General features: G+C 50.3%; 2 long non-coding RNA genes across 15 annotated transcripts in view; one reads left to right on the top strand and one right to left on the bottom strand.

Moving 5' to 3' along the window:
* The first annotated feature begins 1139 nt into the window (after window positions 1–1139).
* LOC127484897 (uncharacterized) lies at window positions 1140–20907 on the top strand. The gene is made up of 6 exons (XR_011385331.1): window positions 1140–4252; window positions 6315–6548; window positions 7417–13927; window positions 15103–15320; window positions 17861–17953; window positions 20771–20907. It is a non-coding gene; the product is annotated as an uncharacterized lncRNA (long non-coding RNA).
* Window positions 17610–23282, bottom strand: part of LOC103351959 (uncharacterized) — a 40659-nt gene continuing 34986 nt past the window's right edge. For 8 of the 14 annotated variants that reach the window (XR_007912113.2, XR_007912109.2, XR_007912115.2 and 5 more), the window contains 3 exons: window positions 22848–23034; window positions 22288–22354; window positions 21768–21896 (listed from right to left, as the gene is read on the bottom strand). This is a non-coding gene — a long non-coding RNA (uncharacterized lncRNA). Of the gene's footprint in view, window positions 20829–20856; window positions 20992–21767; window positions 21897–22287; window positions 22355–22847; window positions 23035–23282 lie in introns of those variants that run through there. The other 6 variants (XR_007912110.2, XR_011385328.1, XR_007912118.2 and 3 more) reach the window with 5 other exon arrangements.

Raw genomic sequence — 23282 nt, 5'->3', positions numbered from 1 at the left:
TCCTCCTGGTCTCCCATGCGGGTGCAGGGGCCCAAGCACTTGGGCCATCCTCCACTGCCCTCCCGGGCCACAGCAGAGAGCTGGACTGGAAGAGGAGCAACGGGGACTAGAACCTGGCACCCACATGGGATTCTGGTGCTGCAGGTGGAAGATTAACCAAGTGAGCCAAGGCACTGGCCCCATCCTCTGCTTTCCATCAAGCATCCTGCTGGGGCACGCTCTGAGTGGTATGAGACAATGGCTCAAAGAGTTGTGCTTATTTTCCCTTAAGATTTATTATTTATTTGTAAGGTAGAGTTACAGAGAGAGACAGAAATCTTTCATCTGCTGGTTTACTCAAAGCTGAGCATTTGAACCCAGGCGCCTGAAACCCCATCTGGGTCTCCCCCATGGATGTCGGAGACCCAAGTACTTGGGCTGTCTTTCAGTGCTTTCCCATGTGCAGCAGGGAGCTGGATCAGAAGTGGAGTGTCTGGACCTTGAACCAGCACTCATATGGGATGCTGACATCGTAGGCTACTGTGTAGCCCATCACACTCCAAAGCCAGACCCAGTACCCGTGTCCCTGACACCCTCATGGAGACCTGGATTGAGTTATAGGCTCTCAAGATGGCCTTGCACCAGCCCTGGCTGTTGGTGAGCATTTGGGGAATCAATCAGTGGATGGAACCTCTGTCTCTGTCTCCCTGTCTCTTTGCTTTTCAAATAAATTCTAAGCTGATGAATAATAACAGTGTAAAGATACATGGAAACACATAGGTACACATGATTCATAGCCACATGTGGCACAGTAATGTTTCAGTTGTGGATGGGCCATAGGTACAACAGTAGTGGCACAAGATTATCAGGGACCTGTGGGATTTCTGTTACCTGGTGACCTTCCAGCCATCATAAGCTGCAGCACAATGCAGTACTCATGGGCTTGTGGTGCTGCTGATCTAAACACACTTACTTTGTGAAAAGTTGTCTACAGAGTAGAGGACCTTTGGGGCCAGCTTTGTGCAGCAGTGGGTTAAACCATCACCTGTGATGCCAGCATCCCATATGAGAGCCTGTTTGAGTCCTGGCAGCTCTTTTTTTTTTTTGACAGGCAGAGTGCACATGAGAGAGAGAGAGGTCTTCTTTTTGCCGTTGGTTCACCCTCCAATGGCCGCTGCAGCCGGCGCACTGCGCTGATCCGAAGGCAGGAGCCAGGTGCTTCTCCTGGTCTCCCATGGGGTGCAGGGCCCAAGCACTTGGGCCATCCTCCACTGCACTCCCGGGCCACAGCAGAGAGCTGGCCTGGAAGAGGGGCAACCGGGACAGAATCCAGCGCCCCGACCGGGACTAGAACCTGGTGTGCCGGCACCGCAGGCGGAGGATTAGCCTATTGAGTCGCGGTGTCAGCTGCTGCTCTTTTTCTGATCCAGCTTCTTGTAATGCACCTGGGAAAGCAACAGAAGGTGACCCACATCCTTGCACCTGAACCCGCATAGGAGACTTGGATGGAGTTCCAGGCACCTGGCTTCAGCATAGCCCAGCTGAAGCCATTGTCTATCTGGGGAGTAAACCAGTGGATGAGAGATTCAGTCTCTCTCTCTCTCTCTCTCTCTCTCTTTTTCTCCCTCTGTGTCTGCCTCTCTGTAATTCTGCCTTTCAAATAAATAAATCAATATTTTTTAGAAAAAGACATAGACATGGGTTTGTTTCTGTGTTTTTAACCATATAGTTATGTAGCCACCAGAATACGGCCTGTCTCCACTGATCTGAGATCTCCCTCCATCACCCTCTGAATTTCCACATTCAGTTTAGCATGTGTCAGTATTTCCTGTTCTGTTGCATGAGTCTTTTCTGTTGCATTAGTCAGTTCACGATTCAACCCTACACTGTCACACTGTGCGACCCTGAATTTTTGGTTGACTTGCAGGAGCAGGGATGAACCCCTGTTCATCACCAATGATTCTCCTTTCTCAGAGCTTGTCTGACCACTCGTGCTGTGTCAAGTGCCAGATAAATCTGATAATCTGTCTACTCCATAGAACTGTACCTGGTATTTTTCTTGGATCTGAAATAAATTATTTTCTTGGACCTGAAATAAATTATTGAACATGGAAATTTCTTGTTTCAGAATGGGGTGTCTTACTGCAGAATAGCACATATCTTTCTGTTTGTCAATTCTGATGTTTTATGTAAGTTTAGACATTGCTTGTTTAGCGTGTATAATCATTTCTTTTTGTTTATGTATTCTAGTATGTTTCTCATACATAGGAAATTATCAGTTTCTGATGTTAATAGTTTACTACTTTACTAAATTCTTCTTTCGTTGGTAGTAACTTTTCCATAAGGAGGACTTCCAATTTGAAATCTTAAAATGAACAAATAAGGGGAGATTTTACCCTTTCGTTACTTCTAATTGCATGATCCTGGCAGTTGCATGTCAAGAGTCCTCTCAGACAACATCAAATGTCAAGGTGGGCTTTTGTCTTGTCCATGTTTACTGCAGGGAGAAATCCAGTGTTGTCTCCATTCATTGAGACTCTAGCCCTTGATCCAAGGTGTACGTGTGTGCACATTGCCGTGCTAAGAAATCATCCAGCGATTCCTGTTTCACTGAGTTTTTAAAAGACATGAATGAATGTTAATGCCGTGAGATATCTTCTTTTAGAAAATTTATGCATCTGTTTATTTGAAAGGCAGAGTCACAGAGAAAGAGAGAGACATCTTCCATCTGCTGCTTGATTCCCTAAATGGCTGCAACAGATAGGACTGGGCCAAGATCAAGCCTGGAGCCAGGAGCTCCATCTGGGTCTCCCAGGTGGGTGGCAGAACCCCAAGTACGTGACCCTGTTTCTCTGCCTTCTCAGAAGCATTAACAACAAGAAGCTGGACCAGAAGCAAAGTAAGCACAACTCAAATCAGGCACTCCAGTATTGGGTGTCCCCCAGGACAGCGGGGAACCACCAGAAGATGCAGGAGGCAGAGGAGGACTATGAAGCCGTGAGAGGGGCGTGACCCGGGGACAGTTGATGTTGGCCATCCCATATCCCGAATTGTGAGAGAACACATTGCTGGGGTTTACACCACCAAGTCTGTGGCACTCTGTGAGGGCAGCCCTGGGAACAGAACACCTCACTATTGTACCTCCAGTGTGGCTGATTGAGAATGAGCATCCTCTGTGTCCTGCTTCCTTGTGGCTATAAGGACGGTCATGTCCATGATGATACATCAGAAGTGTAAAAATGGCTCTGAGTTCTTATGTGGCGAGTGCTTTAGTGCGTGCTGAGCTGTGCATGCTCACAGCTCCCTTACAAGGTAGATCCTGTGGGGAACCCCATTGTGTGGAAGAAAAACAGTGGAACAGAGAGAAGGAGGCTTTGCTGTGACTGCACAGGTGGTGTCAGGACGGCATGGATTCGTACCCGTGCTGTGATGGAGCGCAGCCTAGGGACCTGTCAGAGATTTGTTGTCAAGTGCAAGCCATGGTCTGCCCAGGCACGTGTATTTGAGGATGTCATTGAAAGGAATATTTTGTATGTCGCTATGTTTCTGTGAATTCACTGTTTCTAATGAGAAAAATGGTGAATTGTCAGTGTGGTGAGAGCCTGGTCACGGCAGTCCTGGGGACAAAAGCAATCCTGCACCAGGGGGAGGACTCCGTGGAAAGGGAGGAAGTTAACAGGGGAGCAGGGAATAGAGAAAATTCTTCTTGCATAAGGAAAGACAGACAGACAGATAGACATGGGCAAGGGATAGGCAGTTTGCAGAGACACAAACGGAAAGAAAGGGAGACATGGAGCAGTTGAGTGTGTGAGGAGAGGTCAGAGGAGGGGTTTGGAGTTGTTTAGCTTCTTGAAACTTGAGCAGGTTGCAAAGTCGATGTGAAGAAGCCATCCCATCCCAGATTTTTAAGCCTTGAGGTTGCTCATGTGTGCACTCACTCTGGGTACTTTTATTTCCTCTGCAGAGTGAATGAGATGACTCCAGTGGGATTTTGTGGGTTCTGAGCTGATGCAGATTCAGATATTTGTAAAAGAAAGGATGACTGAGAGTCACAGACTGCTAGGGACTCTTGGGTTTTTGCCTTTTCAGCAGGCAGCAGGCGGCTGAAATCCTGGTGTGATGTGGCTGCACAATGTGAGACCTGCAACCCAGCACCAGAGACTTCAGCATAGGTCTAAAAGTTTCCTGTACACGTCTCAACCTGAGCACCGCAGGAGGAGCCACTGGGACAACTCTTCACATGGGTTCTGTGCCCGCTGACAGAACTCAGGAGGTGAGTTCACAGGGCTCTGGACTTGGGTGTGCTCAGAGGTGTGATGACCAGTGCTTATGAGATTATGAAATATCAAGAGGGCAGAGAGCCTTCTGGCTGTAAGACTCTGAACTCCGGGCAATCAGATATGTATTTGCTTCCCTGCTCTAGACGTGTGTGCCCCCATCAGGGGAAACAGTGAGACGTGAGGTGCACAGTGCCTGCCTTTGTCCTGGGCTCAGCCAGCCCCTCCTGCCCTGTCCCAACTTTTAAAGGAGCAGAGAGGCCCCACGGGATCCCCCTGCTCTGGACAGTTTCCTCATTGACCCCCAGGAACAGCTCTGTAGGGGCGGTGCGGTCAGGCTCATTTCACATGACCCAGCTCAGCTCCCAGAGCCTCGGTCTGCTGTGCAGGTGGGTGGGTGGGGGGAGTGGCAGGAGGTTCTGTCCCTCGCCCTCCCTAGGGGACCCTGAGCAGCCTCCCTTCTAGAAGATGGGCCTCCAGCTTGAGACGTGGTCAAGAGGGCACAGCCCTGCTAGTGTGGCCCCGCGCCTCCCTGTACGGCCCCTCTCGGTGACAGGGGAGGCACCATCCCAGCCTCTGTGCCAGGAGCCCCGGGTGTGGGGCCACCTGAGGGGCTTGTCCCTGAGGTGGTGCATGGGCTCTGGACAGCACCTCTAGCTTTGTTCTTTTACAAAGTTGTATTCACAGTGGAGATCCTTTGTGTGTTTACATGAACTTTAACATGATCATGTCAGTTTCTTTAATAAAAAAAAATGGCTGTTGAGATTTAAGTGAATCCATCTGTCAGACTGGGAAGACTTGAGATGCTAACAATACTGAGTGCTCTGGTCCATGAACAGAGAGTGTCTCTAGCCAATTTACATCTTTATTTCTCTTAGCATTTTGGTGGTATTAAATGTAGATGCACTGCATATGTGTCATCAGATTACAAATAAACGTTTATGCTCTGATGCTTGCATAAGTGATAGCACATTTTAAAAAGTTTTATTCATTTATTTGAAAGGCAGAGCCACAAAGAGGCCTCCATATACTGCTTCACTCCCCGGATGGCCACAACGGCTCAAACTGAGCCTATCTGAAGCCAAGAGCCAGGAGTTTTTCCCGGTCCCTGAGGCAGCTGCAGGGTCCCAAGGACCTGGGTCATCTTTCACTGCTTTCCCAGTCCACAGCGGAGAGCCAGATCAGAAGTGGAGCTGCCAGGACTCAAACTGTCCACCATATGGGATGTTGGCAATGCAGGCGGTGGCTTTACCCACCATGCCACAGCATCGGCCCCAATGATATCATATTTTTAAGATTTATTAATTTGAGAGGCAATGTGACAGAGGAAGGAAGAGAGAGAAAGAGATCTTCCATTTGCTGGTTCACTCCACAGAAGGCTGTGAGAGCCAGGGCTGGGTCAAGCCAAAACCCAGATCCAGGAACTCCATCCGGTTCTCTTATGTGAGTGGCAGGGACCAAGGACTTACGCCATCTTCTGCTGCTTTCCCAGGTGCATCGGCAGGAAGCTCTATGAGAAGCGGAGTAGCCAGGGCTCTAACTAGCACTTTGATATGTGATGGTAGTGTTGTAAGCAGCAACTTAATCCACTGTGCCACAGTGTGCATGCCAGTTTTTAAAGTACAGTTGCTGTGGGCAGGCGCTGTGGCCCAGCAGGTTAAAGCCCCAGCATGCAGCACTGGCATCCCATACGGGTGCCGGTTTGAGTCCTGGCTGCTCCACTTCCACTCCAGCTCTCTGCTATGGCCTGGGAAAGCAGTAGAAGTGGCCCAAGTCCTTGGGTCCTTGCACTTGCATGGGAGACCCAGAAGAAGCTCCTGGCTCCTGGCTTTGGATCGGCCCAGCTCCAGCCGTCGTAAGAGGACTCTGTGCACCTTCAGGCGAGTGGAGCGTGGTACCGATTTTCCTCTCCTTCCCAAAACTCCACTGGGACATTAGATGAAAAATTCTGGAGTCATGTATAATTTCTGTCACTTTGCAGCAATAATGATGTGTGTGTTATTTGCATTATCCAGTGCAATTATGAAAAAACTAACATGTGCTTTTCCTGTCTCACAGCACAGCATCTCCGGCCACCGTGACAGGTGCAGATTTCTCCCCACCACAGCTGATCAGCTCTGCAGCAGGTTTCCCAGTGGGCAGCCAGGCGACCCCCTACTTCCATTCAGCTCCACCACTGCCCACCGCGAGGCAGCTTCACATCCACAAGTGAGGGCCTGTTCCCACTGCAGATGCCAGCTTGTGACCTGGTCCATAAGCAAAGTGGAAGTTCTCTTCTCCTTTCAGAGAAAGGTACCTCCTTCTTTGATGGCCCCTTCTTTCCACTGGGATCTCACTCACAGAGATCCTTTATGTAGGTCATTTTTTTGCCACAGTGTCTTGGCATGGAAACATGCTGAAATGCTCTCATGGGCTTTTTAGCCAGATCTGAATGCCTTAGGGCTGATTCTGGACTATTGTTTAGGGTGTTTGTCATTCTGTGAGTCTGCTGTGTAGCCTGCTTCCCATGTTGAATCATTATCTCCTTTTTAATTCTATCTACTGTTATTAGCAGACACTTGGTCTTATTTATGTGATCCCTTTGACAATTATTCCCATCTTTAAGATCACTTATGCACTTAAAATGATCACTTTGACATGGAAGTTGGCATTAGTACCACTCAGCTTAATGGGATTTGGAGTCCCATTAATAACCTTAGGGGTAAGTCCATGGGAACGTGTCGTTAACTGTACACATCCTCCATCTCTTATTCCCACTCTTATTTTTTACTGGGATCAATTTTCAATATGATTTAATCACCTACGAATAATTCTGTGTTAAGAGTTCAACCAATATATTAAGTAGAAAAAGAAAATAGTGAGAAAAATAAAATAAGCTGTTCCTCGACAGTCAGGACAAGGGCTGATCAAGTCATTGATGAGAAGCAATGACTCGATCAACTTCTTATTGTTAAAGATAATTTATTATTTATTTGAGAGCAGAGTTACACAGAGGAGAGGCAGAGAGAGAGAGAGGTCTTCCATCAGCTGGTTCACTCTCCAACTGACTGCAATGGCCAGAGCTGGGCCGATCCGAAGCCAGGAGGCAGGAGCTTCTTCCAGGTCTCCCACGCAGGTGCAGGGGTCCAAGGACATGGGCCATCTTCTACTGTTTTCCCAGGCCACAGCAGAGAGCTGGATCGGAAGAGGAGCAGCCAGATCTCGACCCGGTGCCGATAGGGATGCCTGTGCTGCAGGAGGCGGCTTTACCTGCTCTACCACAGTGCCAGCTCCTGTTCTCAACTTCTGAATCTGGTGCTGTGAACATTCTCGTTTGTACTGATGGGGTTCAGGAATAACTACTCCAAAATGTGACACTCTGGCATGCAGAATGTCGTAAGCTTTGAGAAAATGGTAGAAGCAGGGAACCCATTCTCACTCCGCTCCCTGAAGCAGGTCATCCACCTTAGCTGGGATTTTCTTCCCTTACCCTCAAGAGCAACTAGGATGCTCACAGGACAGGTCCCTCTGTCCCCAGAGGACGGGGCCATCCTTATCTCTGAATGAAGGGACACGGAGAACCATCTGAGCCCGCGGGCCTGGGTGAGTGTCCTCTACTTTACTGTCATGTGATCAGACCCCCGCCCCCTGGGGTGTTTCTCCACAACTGTGCCTTGTGCATCAACCCTGGACTAAAACCCTGTGGGCTAGCTGTTTCCTGGGCCTTCAGTTCCTTTATGCTAATTGGTTAGGCAGCAAATCCTCGCTCCTGACCATTCCCCCGTCATTGATGGTTACTGCTCCTCAAGAGTGGCTAGGCACAGACAGCGCCCATGTTACAGCTGTCTGTCTGTGTTACAGGTCTGGGTGCTGGAGAACTGTTACAGCTGTCTCTTACAGCTCTGTTCCAGCCCCTCCTCACGCGTTGGGTCACACCTGCTCCTCTGTGCTGATTCCTGAGGACTGCTGGACTCTTCTGCTGGAGCTGCTCTCCCCTGCCAGGTCTCTTCTCCTCACCAGGAAGACCGAGGCACGCCAGGAACCACTGAGCTCTGGCCGCCAGGCGACCTGCTCAGCATGCCAGGCTCCAAGGTTTCTGTCTCTCAGGGAGGAAGTTTGATGATTGGTCGAACTGTATGCTAAAGAGGAATTCTGTGTGAACAAATCAGGGAGTCAGGAAAACCCACATGCAATTGGCTCAGCGAGGAACCAATCCGCAGTGGCCTACCATGGCGCTCAGGGGACCTAGGGGAGTTAGCAGTGTTCTGAAACAGGTCCTTGGTGGGCGGGGCCTGGCGAGAAGCAGGAGCCAATCAGGAGTGGCCAGAGAGGCTTGCAGGTGCAGGAAGCCACAGGGTCCTTAAACTGTATGGGCCCTCCGGAAAGCCCCGCTGGGTGTCTCTTGGTGTTGAATGTCCGTCAGGTGGGGGAAATATCAGGAAGGAGGGATGAGAATTCCTGGGATCAGCTAATGTACGGTGGGGTTGACCAGGTATCTGCCTCCGGAGGAGACTGTGAGATCCCTTCAGTGACGCTGTTTCTGTGTTCCCGTACACGGAGCCCGTGGTTAGAGTCTCCTCATCTGTGCTAGTGCCAGGCAGCCGCTCGCTCGGCATGCTGAGTGATGTGACAGGGCCCCCTCAGGGCCTGCCTCGAGCACGGGGCTGCTGCTCAGGAGAGCCCGGCTGGGGTTTAGGCCTTTCCAGAGAGGAAGTTTGCCAATGGCTGGAGGTGCGTGCTCACCGGGTGTTCTCCGGGAAGCAATCAGCCTTAAGGAGGAAGCGCTGCGCCCTAAGGGGCCACGGGGTCAGGGCCAAGGGGAGGGGGAAGGCGGTGAAGAAGAGGAGCTGTGTAGGTGAAGGAACAAGAAGGCACAGCCCACGGGGCTGGGGTGCCGTTTCACTTCCCGGAGGGCGGCCGGCCGGCCAAGGGCTGTGCCTGCAGAACCACCCCAGCAGCAGCCAGAGGGCTCAGAGGGTGCGCGGCCATAGTTCGGCTGTTGGGGGTGCGACGGGGGCTTCTGGTGCAGGGCCCAGAGCTCGCAGGGCGTTCGCCTTTGTGGCTGCACCGCCGGCCCGGGGAGCCCGCAGCAGCCGGCAAGCAGCTCTCTGGGTGACAGGGAAGCAGGCCTTGTTCCCAGATGAGCCAGGTGTGGACAGAGGCCCAGAGACAAACTGCTCGGCTGAGGGCACATTTTGCGTTGGGGGTGGCATTGCCCCGCTAGGAAGAGCCAGGCGTGCAAGGACAGCACCCTGGGTCTGTGCCCGGGGAGTCCTCCCCAGCGTCCATTTTCAGGTGAACTTCCCGGCAGCAGGGCTGTGCTGGGGCAGGCTCACTGCCCCCAGGTGCTGCAGCCTAGGGCCTCTGCTTAGTAAGCTCTCTCAGGTGGTGGCACAGGCCTTTTTCATGGAAAGACCAAGTAACAGGGATTTAAGGAGGCATTTCCTGAGTGGACTAGCAGCCTGTTAATTGCATTTATCTCTGAAACTCATCATGGTGGCTTTGTGGACGTTGACTTTTTTTTTTTTTTTTTTTGACAGGCAGAGTGGACAGTGAGAGAGAGAGAGACAGAGAGAAAGGTCTTCCTTTGCCGTTGGTTCACCCTCCAATGGCCGCCACGGCTGGCATGCTGCGGCCGGCACACCACGCTAATCCGAAGGCAGGAGCCAGGTGCTTCTCCTGGTCTCCCATGGGGTGCAGGGCCCAAGGACTTGGGCCATCCTCCACTGCACTCCCGGGCCACAGCAGAGAGCTGGCCTGGAAGAGGGGCAACCGGGACAGAATCCAGCGCCCCGACTGGGACTAGAACCCGGTGTGCCGGCGCCGCAAGGCAGAGTATTAGCCTAGTGAGCCGCGGCGCCGGCCAGACGTTGACTACTTTTAAGGCAATCCACATGGCCTTGTGTGAGAGGGCTTCCACCTTCAGATGTGTGGACACAGCAGCGGCTCTGAGTCTAACCTTGGTGGGGAGTGAAGCCCCTACAGCGTGTGGAGAGAAAGGATCCCACCTCCACCTCTGCCCCGGCCCTGGCCTGCTGTGGGTCTCATGGGGCTGTCTCATGAGGAATGGAGAGTGTAGTGTACTGGTGCTGCTTTCTACACAAGGATAGTTTTTGGGGACATCACCGTGGATAAGTGGGTAGAGCCGGTGGCTGCAGTGCCGGCATCCCATATGGGCGCCGGTTTGAGTCCCAGCTGCTCCACTTCTGATCCAGCTCTCTGCTAGGGCCTGTGAAAGCAGTAGAAGATGGCTCAAGTGCTTGGGCCCCTGCATGCACGTGGGAGACCCAGAAGCTCCTGGCTCCTGATTAGCACAGCTCTGGCTGTTGAATCCATCTGGGGAGAGGACCAGCAAATGGAAGACGTCTCTCCATCTGCTTCTCTGTAACTCTGCCTTTCAAATAAACAAATCTTTAAAAAAAATTTACTTATATGAAAGGCAGAGTTGCTAAGAGTGAGACTGAGCAAGCAAGAGATAGAGGCAGATGTTTCAACCTCTGGTTCACTCCCCAGAAATGGTCTGGGCGGCCCTAGGAGCCTAGACTCCACCTGGGTCTCCCACGTGGGCTTCAGGGGCTGATGCACCTGGGCTGCCTGAGGCTGCTTTCCCTTTCACATTAGGATGCAAATAGATTAGAAGTGGAGTAGTTAGCCCTGGAAGCAGCCCTCATTTGGGATGCTGGTGTTAAAGTAGTGGCTGTACCCACTGCACCACAATGCCAACTCTGGCTTATACTCTTGCTGTGTGGTTTGGCTTTCTCTGAGCACTGCTGTTTAGTGGCATTGACATCCAGGGTTAAGGCTGGGTCAGGTGCAGGTTTCTGTGCAAGAGCACCTCAGGGGCGGTGGTGTTTCTTCCCTCTGCGAGTGCTGATGCAGGAGGCTCATTGTTGCTGCTTGTCTGTCCCAGGGACCAGGAGGGTGCTCCCTGGGTCTGCGTGTCGCCCGCCTCATCTGTCCCTTATAAAATGTCCCTTCTGCTTATATATCTGATGGGTAGTAATCCATTACAGTCTCTCATCTTTTCCTGCACAAAGTGAAATGCTGTCCTTTGGGTGGGCTTCTGAACTTCCTAATAGAGTATCTCGTATGCCATCTTGATTGTGAGTCATCTGGTACTGTGTTGACCCTAGTCCTGGAATCGACCATTTCTCCAGAGAAGCCTGGTTGCTTTCATGGACAGTGGTTTAGTGGAGTTACCATAGTTACCGTCTTGGGCATTGTTGTCATTTCAGTGCACGGAGCCAGAACATCTGTGTTGTAGCTTTAGGAGCATAGGCATCCTTCTCCATCCCCTTATGGGGATCATGTTTATCAGGCTTTCTGTTTCTTCTACTTTGAGATGCAGACAGAGCTCTGCCATCAGTTATTTGCACCCAAATGCTCACATCCTCCAGGGCTGAACAGGCCTACAGCAGTAGCTGAAAATGCGCAGGTTTTCCAGTGGCCAGCAAGGGCCTGACCGCTTGGACCATCTGCTGCCTCCCAGGGTGTGTGTTAGCAGGAAGCAGGAATGGCGTGCAGAGCCCTGGAACACAAATTCAGGACCCTGCTGTGGCACATGGGCATCTGAAACAGCAGATGAACCAGTGCCAAATGCTGGCCCCACGTATTTCTTCCAGCTATGCCGTATATATATATATATCCATCTTCTCCCCTGTTCACAGGGAAAGGGTGGCTTGTTGCACATCAATGCTGTGCAGCAGAGATTTCTTTAGAAATTCAAATGTTCTGTATTGTCTGGCAGAGGACCCATAGCTGCCTGTGGCACAGGAAGTATGGTGCGAGACGACGTGCTGAGTTCATCATTTAAATGTGACCTTTCGGTAGCTGCTGTACGGGACAGCCACGCGGACACTCCTATCTGTGCCTGGTTTTCACTGAACAGCATGTCTGGAGAGCACTCCATAGCAGTACCCGTAGTACTCAGGTGTAGACGTGCCTCAGTTCCTTTCCTGCCCCTTATTGGTGGGCAGCTCTCACAGTTGTACTCCCAGGAAGGCCCCTGGGCTTAGGCTTTCTACCTTTTTGCATTATGTTTTGGGATAGATTCTTAGAATAGGGATTGCTGGTTCAGGAGTGTGTACCTGGGTAATTGCGGTGGTTAGCATCAAGTCCCCTCTCCAGCGGTTTTACTGTGTGACATTTCCTCCAGCAAGGCGCCAGGCTGCCTCTTGTAAGAGGAAAGCTGGAGTGGGGGATATTGGGGAGAAGTCTGTGAAAACCATTTCACTACAGCAGGAGAATGAGGTGTTGGGTCAGGGGCTCTACTCCTGTGCTGGTCTTTGAGAATTCAGCCTCTGCTCTTTTTATCCAAGGCCCCTTTCCTGGGAGAGCAGGTCTTTCCTGAGGCAGAAAAAATATGGCTTTTTGTGTGGTGAAAATAACCTCTAGATATGGGTATCTGCCACCTGGTGGTCAGAGTCAGAACTGCAGGAGTGAGGTCTCAACCAGGGGCTAAGCCAAGGTTAGGGGATTCCACTGCATAGACCGAAGCTTTGTGGAATTTTCTACACACCTGTCATGATCCTGTTATATTCATGTCACACTGCAGTATTTAAGTCCTTGGACTACCAGTCCAGCCTGTTTGTGAACTGAATAGAAACCTGCTGGTGAAGAAGGGTGAGACACAGAAACACTTATGAACACACATACATTGTCAAATAACCTGTTGTTGTTGTTGTTGTTGTTAAAGATTAATTTATTTACTTGACAGGCAGAGTTAGAGAGGGAGACAGAAATAGAGAGGCCTTTCATCTGCTGGTTCACTCCCCAAATGGCCTCAACTGCAGATGCTGTACCAGGAGCTTCTCCCAGGCCTCCCATGTGGGTTCAGGGGTCCAAGCACTTGGGCCACCCTCCACTGCTTTCCCAGGCACATTAGTAGTGAGCTAGATCAGAAGTGGAGCAGCAGGGACTTGAAACACCACCCATATGGGATGTCGGCATCCCAGGCTGATGACTGGTCCTGGGCACTCTGAGGATTAAGATGGGATGGAGTGTGAAACTCCCTCCCTGCAGTAGGTGTGTGCACGTGAGCAGCTTGGCGGTTGGCTGCCTTCTCAAAGGACAAGAGCTTGTGCTGCTTCCTGGGTGCAGTTCCACATCTCACGAAAAGACCATCCACATGGTGGCCACACCCAGCCCTCTTAGCCCATGGGGCAGGATTTCGTCCCACCATCACCGTCATCAGCGAGGGCATTACAAAGCCCAGGATCCACATGAAGGTAGTGTCCCACTATCAGTGCTTAAGCTGGGGGCTGAAAGCCGTCATCTGTGCGGGAGGCTGCAGGGTGGCCTGAGCAGACAGAGGAGACATGTATGGCCCTAAGAAAGGTGCGGACCTTCTGTGGGTCTGAGCCTGGTCTGAAAGAACGTCTGACACTTAGTAGGACCTTGTTCTGTGTTACTCCCAGCCCACCCTGCCTCCTCTGCCCCACAAAACACAGGACCTGAAACAGCACCTGGAAATGTAGCAGGACATGAATGTTGGTCCCATCTCATCCTGTGCTTTTTTTTTTCCTGTCTCCTGTGTTCCTTCTGGTTTGCCATTACTGAGGCAGCTCCTTACTGAGCTTCAGAAATAAGTCACACAGAAGAGAAAGCATACTAACAGGATGGCTGGATGACAATGGAGCCGCCGAAGGAGGGTCCCAGTTACTCAGCCCTACTTACTGAGCACAGGACTGTGGGTGAGTGTCCCCTTGTTGGCCTCTCATCTCTCACAGAAGAGCACTCGACACAGAAACAGTGCTTCAGGCCATGGGTTTGGGGTGACAAGGGCTGGTATTTGACCCTGCCGAGCATTAACTGGTGGTTATATGAGCTTGAACAACTCGTTTATCTACCGTGTGGTCTGTAATTGTGTCTTTGCTTATTGATGATGAGTCTTATTGCTCATCGCAAAAGGGATTGCAGGCATGAGGAACACAGGGCCAGACATTCCAGAGTTCCATAAACCTATATTTTATCACCTTGCAGATTGGTTGACATGCAGAATAGACGACACGTACAGAAATGTCATGAGCAGAAGCAGGCATAACTATCAAATATCATGTATGCCTTGCGGATCCAAACAGATACTTTGTTCAAGCTGTAGAGCTGGATCAGCTGGTCAAGGATTCATTAACAAGTGGAGTTAGGAGTGGATCTTGGTGCTATGCTGGACAAGCCTCCCAGGAGGCTTGTTTCTCATATCGGAGTGCCTTGGATCTAGTCCCAGCTCTGCTTTCAAGTCTAACGGCTTGCCCAGGTGTGTCCTGGGAGGCATCAGGTGCTGGTTTGGGTTCTTGGCTCCCTGCCACCCACGAGGGAGACCTCGATTGAGTTCTAGATCCCCAGCTTCAGCCTGGCTCAGTTACAGCTGTTCCAGGCATTTGTCAACTGAGCTAGTAGATAGAAGATGTCTCTCTACCTTTCATATAAATTAAATGAAACTCATAAAAAAGTGAAGTTTGAACATCTTATACATTGATAATTTAGTAATACTTTACCTACAAGTTAGTACACGGGATAAAAGTTGACAAAAGTGAAAAGAAAAATTGTAAAGTCAGAATACTAAACTCTGAATATAATACAATACATCCATGAAGTATATATGTAATGTGTAAACACTGCATTTGCCTCTGTATACACAAAAGAACAGGTGAATGAATTTCACTCATTGTGGATTTCAAACACACTGGCATTGCTGCGTATTGTTTTAGCCTTAGGCCTTTGGGTCAGTATTAGGCATTTGCAAAGATTCAGGCGGGTCACATGTAAGATAAAAATGTAGTTGCTAACCTATCTGCTACGTAAGGAACTAACCACAGAAAGGAAATAAACCTTATCCCTCCCTGACTGCATCCCCTTTCTTCTCCCATAGCTGTAGTCCCTGTCCAGGACATGTATGTAATTGCTACGTCTGGCTTTATCCTTGTCCTCCACATGACAGCTCCGATGAACAGAACGATACTACTGTTTTTGCCATCACTGAGTACGCACGCAAACACCCCTCAGATGCACACAGCACCTTGCAGCGTTCTTGTCCTCCAGCTTGCCCGGCTATCTGAAAGTCCAGCTATTGGAAAATGGAATTACAAGGTAATGCATAGTGCCCATGATGCCTGGGACTCCCATCTGCCTGCGAGCTCCTCCCTCCCCCAGGAGTCATGTCTTTTTTAAATTTTTTTTGACAGGCAGAGTGGACAGTGAGAGAGACAGAGAGAAAGGTCTTCCTTCCGTTGGTTCACCCCCCAAATGGTTGCTATGGCTGGCGCGCTGCGCCGATCCGAAGCCAGGAGCCAGGTGCTTCTTCCTGGTCTCCCATGCGGGTGCAGGGCCCAAGCACTTGGGCCATCCTCCACTGCACTCCCGGGCCACAGCAGAGAGCTGGACTGGAAGAGGAGCAACCGGGACTAAAACCTGGCACCCATATGGGATGCCGGCGCTGTAGGCAGAGGATTAACCAAGTGAGCCACAGCACCGGCCCCATGCTGGCTTTTTAAAACCTGAACTTTCCTACATACTAATTAATATGCAGGTGAAACATTCTCAAATATTAGATGTTCTGACTTTACAAAAGAAAATAAGATTGATTTATTTATTTGAAAGGCACTTACAGAGGTGCAGAGGCAGAGAGACTGGTGTACTCCCAAGATGGCAGCAACAGCCAGAGCACCGATTGTGGCAGCTCCCTTGTTGCAGTCGGGCACTGTGTTAAGTGTTCTGTTGCTGATGGTGATGGTGGGATGAAATCCTGCCCCGTGGGCTAAGAGGCCTGCCTGGGTGTGCCCTGAGAGGCGGAACTGCACCCAGGGGGCAGCACAAGCTCCTGTCCCTTGAGAGGGCAGCTGATGGCCAGGCTGCTCACGTGCACACACCTGCTGCAGGGAGCGGGTTTCACCCTCCGTCCCGTCTTAACCCTCAGACTGCTGCCCAGCACCGGGAACATAAATACAACATTAGCTTAACTGACCTGGGCGGGAAACTACAAATTCCTGCTCTGAGACTGAAAGACAGTCACTGTTCATAAGACAGCCCAGAGGACAGTGGGTGCAGAGGAAACTAACAGGGTGCTGAGGAAACTAACAATGATAGGCATTTAATGTACAAACCATTATTATCGAGTTGTTCCCTTAAAAACAGTGTATTACTGGGCCTGCGCCACAGCTCACTAGGCTAATCCTCCGCCTTCGGCGCTGGCACACTGGGTTCTAGTCCCAGTCGGGGTGCCAGATTCTGTCCCGGTTGCCCCTCTTCCAGGCCAGCTCTCTGCTGTGGCCAGGGGGTGCAGTGGAGGATGGCCCAAGTCCTTGGACCCTGCACCCAATGGGAGACTAGGAGAAGCACCTGGCTCCTGGCTTCGGATCAGCGCAGCGCACCGGCCGCGGCGGCCATTGGAGGGTGAACCAATGGCAAAGGAAGACCTTCTTTCTCTCTGTCTCTCTCTCTCTCTCTCTCTCTCTCTCACTGTCCACTCTGCCTGTCAAAAAAAAAAAAAAACACAAAAAACAGTGTGTTACCAAACATTATCAATACTACATAAAATTCCACAAGTATAGTTAAAGCAGAAAACAAAGAAGTGTGACACCCAGGAAAACTTACTTCCAACCTCTACCAGTTTTGTATCCCTGAGGTATGAATTACTCTTAGAAGTCAATGGTATTGGGGCTGGTGCTGTGGCATAGCAGGTAAAGCCACCGCCTGCAAGTGCCGGCATCCTATGTGGGTGCTGGTTCAAGTCCTGGCTGTTCCACTTCCAGTCCAGCTCTCTGCTGTGGCCTGGGAGGGCAGTGGAGTATGGCCCAAGTCTCTGGGCCCCTGTACCCATGTGGGAGACCTGGAAGAAGCTCCTGGCTTCAGATCGGTGCAGCTCCAGCCATTGTGGCCATCTGGGGAGGGAAACATTGCATGGAAGACCTCTGTCTCTGTAGCTCACCTTTCAGGTAGGTAAATAAATCTTAAAAAAAAAAGTCAATGCTATTAAGAGCGCACAACAGAAGCAGAATAAGGGGCAGGCGTTGGGCGCAGCAGTTAGATTGCTGCTTGGGCAGCCGCATCCCAGATCAGAGTGCCTGGCTCGGGGCCCAGTTCTCCTGATTCCAGCTTCTGGCTGAAGTGCACCCTGGCAGAGAGCAGGGGATGGCTCATGTTCTTGGGTCCCGGGACATCATCGTGGGAGAGTGGGATTGAGTTGAAACTCCGGGCTTGGGCCTAGCCCAGTTCCAACTACTACAGGCATTTGAAGAGTTAAGAAGTGGACCAAAAATATCAGTCTCACTCTGTCTTCTCTTTTTGTGTGTCTGCCTTTCTAATAAAAATAAACTTTAAAAACTGTAAAAAAAATTTCGTTGATATGAAAACAAATGAAAGGAAGCAGAAAGAAAAAAATAAATAATAATCATGTTTAGTTAATTAGGTAAGTCACAAAATATAATGTACAATATTGTTCCATCGTGGTAGAGAATATACTTAAATAACTTATAGGTATGTTATGGTATACATATGGAAAATAGGTGCCAATAAGAAAAGGTCTTTGTATCTGGGATTGGGGTATAAGTGGGAACAGAAAGATACAAAGTAATTTTAACTTCTAATATATATTTTATTTATTTATTAAAGATGTTTTATTTATTTGAAAGGAGAGTAACCGAGAAGGGGAGAGACAGAGATCTTCTATTCACGGGTCAACTCTGGAAATGGCAGAAGCCTGGAATGGCATCTAGATCTCCCAGGTACATTAGCAGGCAGCGGGATTGGCATTAAAATATGGGATGTGGGCATCACAGCAGTGGTTTAATGCACTGTGCCACAATTCTGGCTCAACATTCTAATTGTCTTTGATATGTCTTAAATGGCAAAAGGAATTATTGGTTAAATTGACAAAGATATTCAGATTAGTTGGAAGGCAGAGAGAGGCAGACTTCTGTTTTCTGGTTCACTCCCCAAATGGCCGTGACATCTAGGTCTTGGCCAGACCCAAACCAGGAGCTAGGAACTCCATTTGGGTCTCCTATGTGAGTGGCATGAGCCTGAGCACGTGGGCCATCTCCCACTGCTTTCAAAGGCACAGTAGCAGGGAGTTGGATCAGAGGCAGAGCAGCGGGGACTTGAGCCAGCACTCCAGTATGGCATGCCGACATTGCAAGCAGCAGCTTAAACCATTGTACCACAGGCCAGCTCCTGAGTTAGTTTTTAAAATAAGAAAGCTTTGTGCATACTGAAACCATGAACCACATCACAAAATGATGGGGAAGTACACTAAGAATCATGTTCAGAATCTGATGGGTGAAAATGACAGATTTATTTAATGTGCTGTGCAGACAGTGGGGGGAGGTAGAAGATTCTCATTTAATAAATTTACCTGCGTTTTAAATATGTAAGCTTTATTGTACAAAATGTTCAGACTGGGGCTGGCACTGTGGCCTAGCAGGTAAAGCTGCTGCCTGCAGTGCCAGCATCCCATATGGGCGCTGGTTTGAGTTCCAGCTGCTCCACTTCCAATCCAGCTCTCTGCTGTCATCTGGGAAAGCAGTAGAAGATGGCCCAAGTGCTTGGGCCCCTGCACCCGTGTGGGAGAACTGGAACGCAGCTGGCTCCTGATCAACCCAGCTCTGCCCATGGTGGCCATTTGGAGAGTGAACCAGTGGAAGGAAGACCTTTCTCCATCATTCTGGCTCTGAAATAAAGAAATAAAATCTTAAAAAAAAAAAAAAACTGCCCCTCATCTGTAGGTGCAAGAGGAATGGAAATGAACGTTCATGCATAAGATTCCAGGGGGACAGAAACACCTTTTCCTCTATACATCCAATGCTCACAGCCTAGAGCCCTGTAACAATGAGATTAGCAAATGGGAAATATAAAATACATGTAATGTAAGTTCTACATGACATAGGAGGCCGTGTAAGGAACTGAAGGCCCAGGAAACAGCTAGCCCACAGGGTTTTAGTCCAGGGTTGATGCACAAGGCACAGTTGTGGAGAAACACCCCAGGGGGCAGGGGTCTGATCACATGACAGTAAAGTAGAGGACACTCACCCAGGCCTGCGGGCTCAGATGGTTCTCCGTGTCCTTTCATTCAGAGATAAGGATGGCCCCGTCCTCTGGGGACAGAGGGACCTGTCCTGTGAGCATCCTAGTTGCTACTTGAGGGGAAGGGAAGAAAATCCCAGCTAGGGCGGATGACCTGCTTCAGGGAGCGGGAGTGAGAATGGGTTCCCTGCTTCTACCATTTTCTCAAAGCTTACGACATTCTGCATGCCAGAGTGTCACGTTTTGGAGTAGTTATTCCTGAACCCCATCAGTACAAACGAGAATGTTCACAGCACTAGAATTCACAGTTGGAAACTGGGGCCGGTGCTATAGCATAGCAGGTAAAGCCTCATCCTGCAGCACAGGCTTCCCTATGGTCACCGGGTCGAGACCTGGTTGCTCCTCTTCCAATCAAACTCTGCTATGGCCTGGGAAAGCAGCAGAAGATGGTCTAAGTGCCTGGGCACATGCACTCATGTGGAACCCCAGAAGAAGCTCCTGGCTTCGGATTGGCACACCTCTGGGATTATGCAAGTGAACCCCGATGTTAGACATTTCTGTCTCTCCCTCTTTGTAACTCCACCTCTCAAATAAATAATACATCTTTACAAAGAAGTGGAAAACTCCAAACCTGACAAGAGGAACATAGCCACACAGTCTAAGAGTGCACACCAACCATGATCCCATTCTACACAGAAACAACACTCACTATGACAGGAAGAAATACATATCTGGTCTCTGCCCTCCATGTCCTGCGAATAAGCTCTAAAACCTTTGACATCTCTGCATGGTAACCACTTCTTTTGTATGGGGACCTGGAAGGCGTCAGGATGTGGCTGCTCATCCAGAGAGAACAAGGCATGATCACAGGATTGGCACTTTCAACCCCAGAGGGCAGCTGAAGGTTAAGTTGGTCACACTGGCCAGTGATGTCATCCAACAAGCCTAGGTGAGGCAGCCTTCACAGAGACCCAAAGGTCAGAGTTCAGATGGACTTCCTGGTTGCAGAACACGGGCAGGTTTCTGGAGGGTGGCACACCTGGGAGGGCACGGGAGCTCCACCCCCTCCCACAGGTCCAGCCTCGGGCATCTCGGCCATGTGGCTGTTCTTCTGTATCCTCGGTAATTCCATTATAATACATGGGCGAACACAGGTGACATGTTTCCCTGGGTTCTGTGAGCTGCTCTAGGAAATCAGTTAAACTCCAGGGTGAGGCGGTCATGGGATCCCCAATTTATGTTGGTCGATCTGAGCACAGGTCACAACCTGGCCCCTGGAGTGGGTATGGGGTCCTGGGACTGGGTCCTCACCTGTGGGATGCCACACTGCCTCAGGTGGGCAGAGCTGGAACTGAACAAAACTGTGGGTCACCAGCTGCCATCCACTGGGAAATCTGCCTCAGAACCGAGTGGCTGTGGGAAGTGAGAAATTGCCTCACATCTTGGTGGCCGGACACGCTGGGTTGTAATTAGTGTGACAGCAGGGAAAACACACTTTGTTTTTTTTCATACCCTATCAGAATAACTCCAAAGACTCACACACTGTAACGACGGAAGCAGCCAGACACAGAAGAGCACCTGTTGGGTGAAGACTTTTACTTGTAACGTCCCAGTGGAGTTGGGGAAGGAGAGGAAAATCAGCACCACGCTCCTCTCGTCTGAAGGTGCACAGCGTCCTCTTCCATCCCTCCAGGTAACCTCAGACAAGCAGGTGCCCTCTGAGCCGCTGAAAGGTGACTTACTGCACACAGGAACAGGGAGCGGCCCTGATTCTGCCTGGGCCCACACACCCCCAGGCTCAGCCACTGAGGGCTCCCCTGCCCTACCTCCAGGTGCGCTGCACAGGAGCAGCCCTCCCTCTGCTCACTGCAGTACCGACCCATCCCCCCTCCCTCCCCTGGCCTCCTCAACGTCCCCTGATGGCGCCCACACTGTCTTGTCCTCACCAGTCCATTCCCACATCCTGGCCAGCGTCTCCTGACAACAAGAATCAGATCGCGTCTCTCCCAGACTCTAACCCTCCTCACTCAGAATCCTAGCTGAATCCTGACCTGGCCCAGTGCACATGGCTCCCATCGGCCCCTTCACGTCCCCTCCCAGTGAGTGCACCGTGTCCGCCAGGCTGCAGCCATACCAGCTTTCCCTCTGCTACTGGCCCAATTGGTGCCTCACACTGGGTAGTGACACTGGTAAAATTATCCGTCCGTGCCTGGATGCTTGTCACTTGAGACTCAGCTCGAGAGTCACTTCAGAAAGCACTGCCCTCACACCCCTTCCATTCTAATCCTGCTCCCAGGCATCCCCTACCATATCTGTGCCTGTTTTCTTCAAAGCGGAAATCAGGAAATGAGATCACCACTGCAACTGGGTGTGGTTACTGCTGACTGCCAGTTCTGCCCAGCTGGACTGACAGCTCGAGGGACACAGCCTCTTGTCCCCTGTGCTGTTCCCAGTGCCCCGATCACAGCCTCCCCTGCACACTGCTGACTGAAGGTTCCTCAGGGGAAGACCTCTCACCTGTCAGACACACCAGAGAGGACACGATCTTCACAGCAAAGTAGCAGGGGCGACCAACGACGTAATTACACGTCAAAGTCCAAGTATGAGGAAGACCTCGTACCAAATCCTCAGCTTTGAATTTCCAACCTGGGAGAGAGTTAGAACCAACTGGAAAAAATCACTAAATAAATGGATAGGTCCCACCTCCCTCGTACTGACTGCAGAACCTTATGGTGGACCCAAATATCTGAAACCCAGTATGTATCCCCATGGGGCTGGCACTGTGGTGTTAGGCATCCACCTGTGGTGCTGGCATCCCATATGGGTGAGGGAGTGCAGAGAAACACTTTGATCTACTGCATGTTCCAAACATGCAGTAGTAACGGTACTTAACATACTGCTTAATTCAAAATCCTATACATTTCACGGTTTTGGAAATTTTGAGAAACTTAGTGCAGAGAAAGGATTACAAGTATATTTGTACGTACATGGGCAGTGGTGTTAGGGGTACTGCAGTTTGTAATAAATAGTGACGTACCTGAATTTACATCAAAGAATACAGGTAAAATAAACCTGCTGGCAGCAAAGGATGAAACAGTCGGGTGCTGTGAAAAAAAAAAAAAAAAAAGCAAAACCACAAGTGAAATCACATGGCATGGTAATTTCAACATTCTGGAAGAAATGTGTTCACATGACTACGGGCTGCGACTTCTTGCACCACAGCTACAAGAACAAATGCCCCCACACATCTTCCCCAACTGTGCCAGTCCTGATTCAAGAGAGGAACTCGGAGAAGACAGGTTTTGCAGCTGGGGAATAACCTTGTCACCTGTGAGGAAGAACCTAACGGGTTCACCTGAGAAGTGCAGGCACTGTGCCCCTCACGTCTCACTGTTTCCCCTGATGGGGGCACACACGTCTAGAGCAGGGAAGCAAATACACATCTGATTGCCCAGAGTTCAGAGTCTTACTGCCAGAAGGCTCTCTGCCCTCTTGATATTTCATAATCTCATAAGCACTGGTCACCACACCTCTGAGCACACCCAAGTCCAGGGCCCCACGCTGACATGGCAGGTGTGCGTACATCTGTGAACTCACCTCCCGAGTTCTGTCAGCGGGCACAGAACCCATGTGAAGAGTTGTCCCAGTGACTCCTCCTGCGGTGCTCAGTAGGTTGAGACGTGTATAGGAAATTTCTAGACCTATGCTGAAGTCTCTGGTGCTGGGTTGCAGGTTACATGTTGTGTAGCCACATCACACCAGGATTTCAGCCACCTGCTGCCTGCTGAAAAGGCAAAAACCCAAGAGTCCCTAGCAGTCTGTGACTTTCAGTCATCCTTTCTTTTACAGCCAATGCGTTTCTCCCTAGTACTCAGGAGAGCTACAGGTAATACCCAGGGCTGTCGGTATAAAAGTAACATAAGGGCTGGCTCTGTGGCATAGCGGGTAAAGCCCTCGCCTGTAGTGCCTGCATCCCATATGGCCACTGGTTCGAGTCCTGGCTGCTCCACTTCCAGTCCAGCTCTCTGCTTA

Source organism: Oryctolagus cuniculus, chromosome X (assembly GCF_964237555.1).
Source record: "Oryctolagus cuniculus chromosome X, mOryCun1.1, whole genome shotgun sequence".
In the NCBI taxonomy this organism is placed as follows: Eukaryota; Metazoa; Chordata; class Mammalia; order Lagomorpha; family Leporidae; genus Oryctolagus; species Oryctolagus cuniculus.
This window is presented reverse-complemented; position numbering and strand designations above follow the sequence as displayed.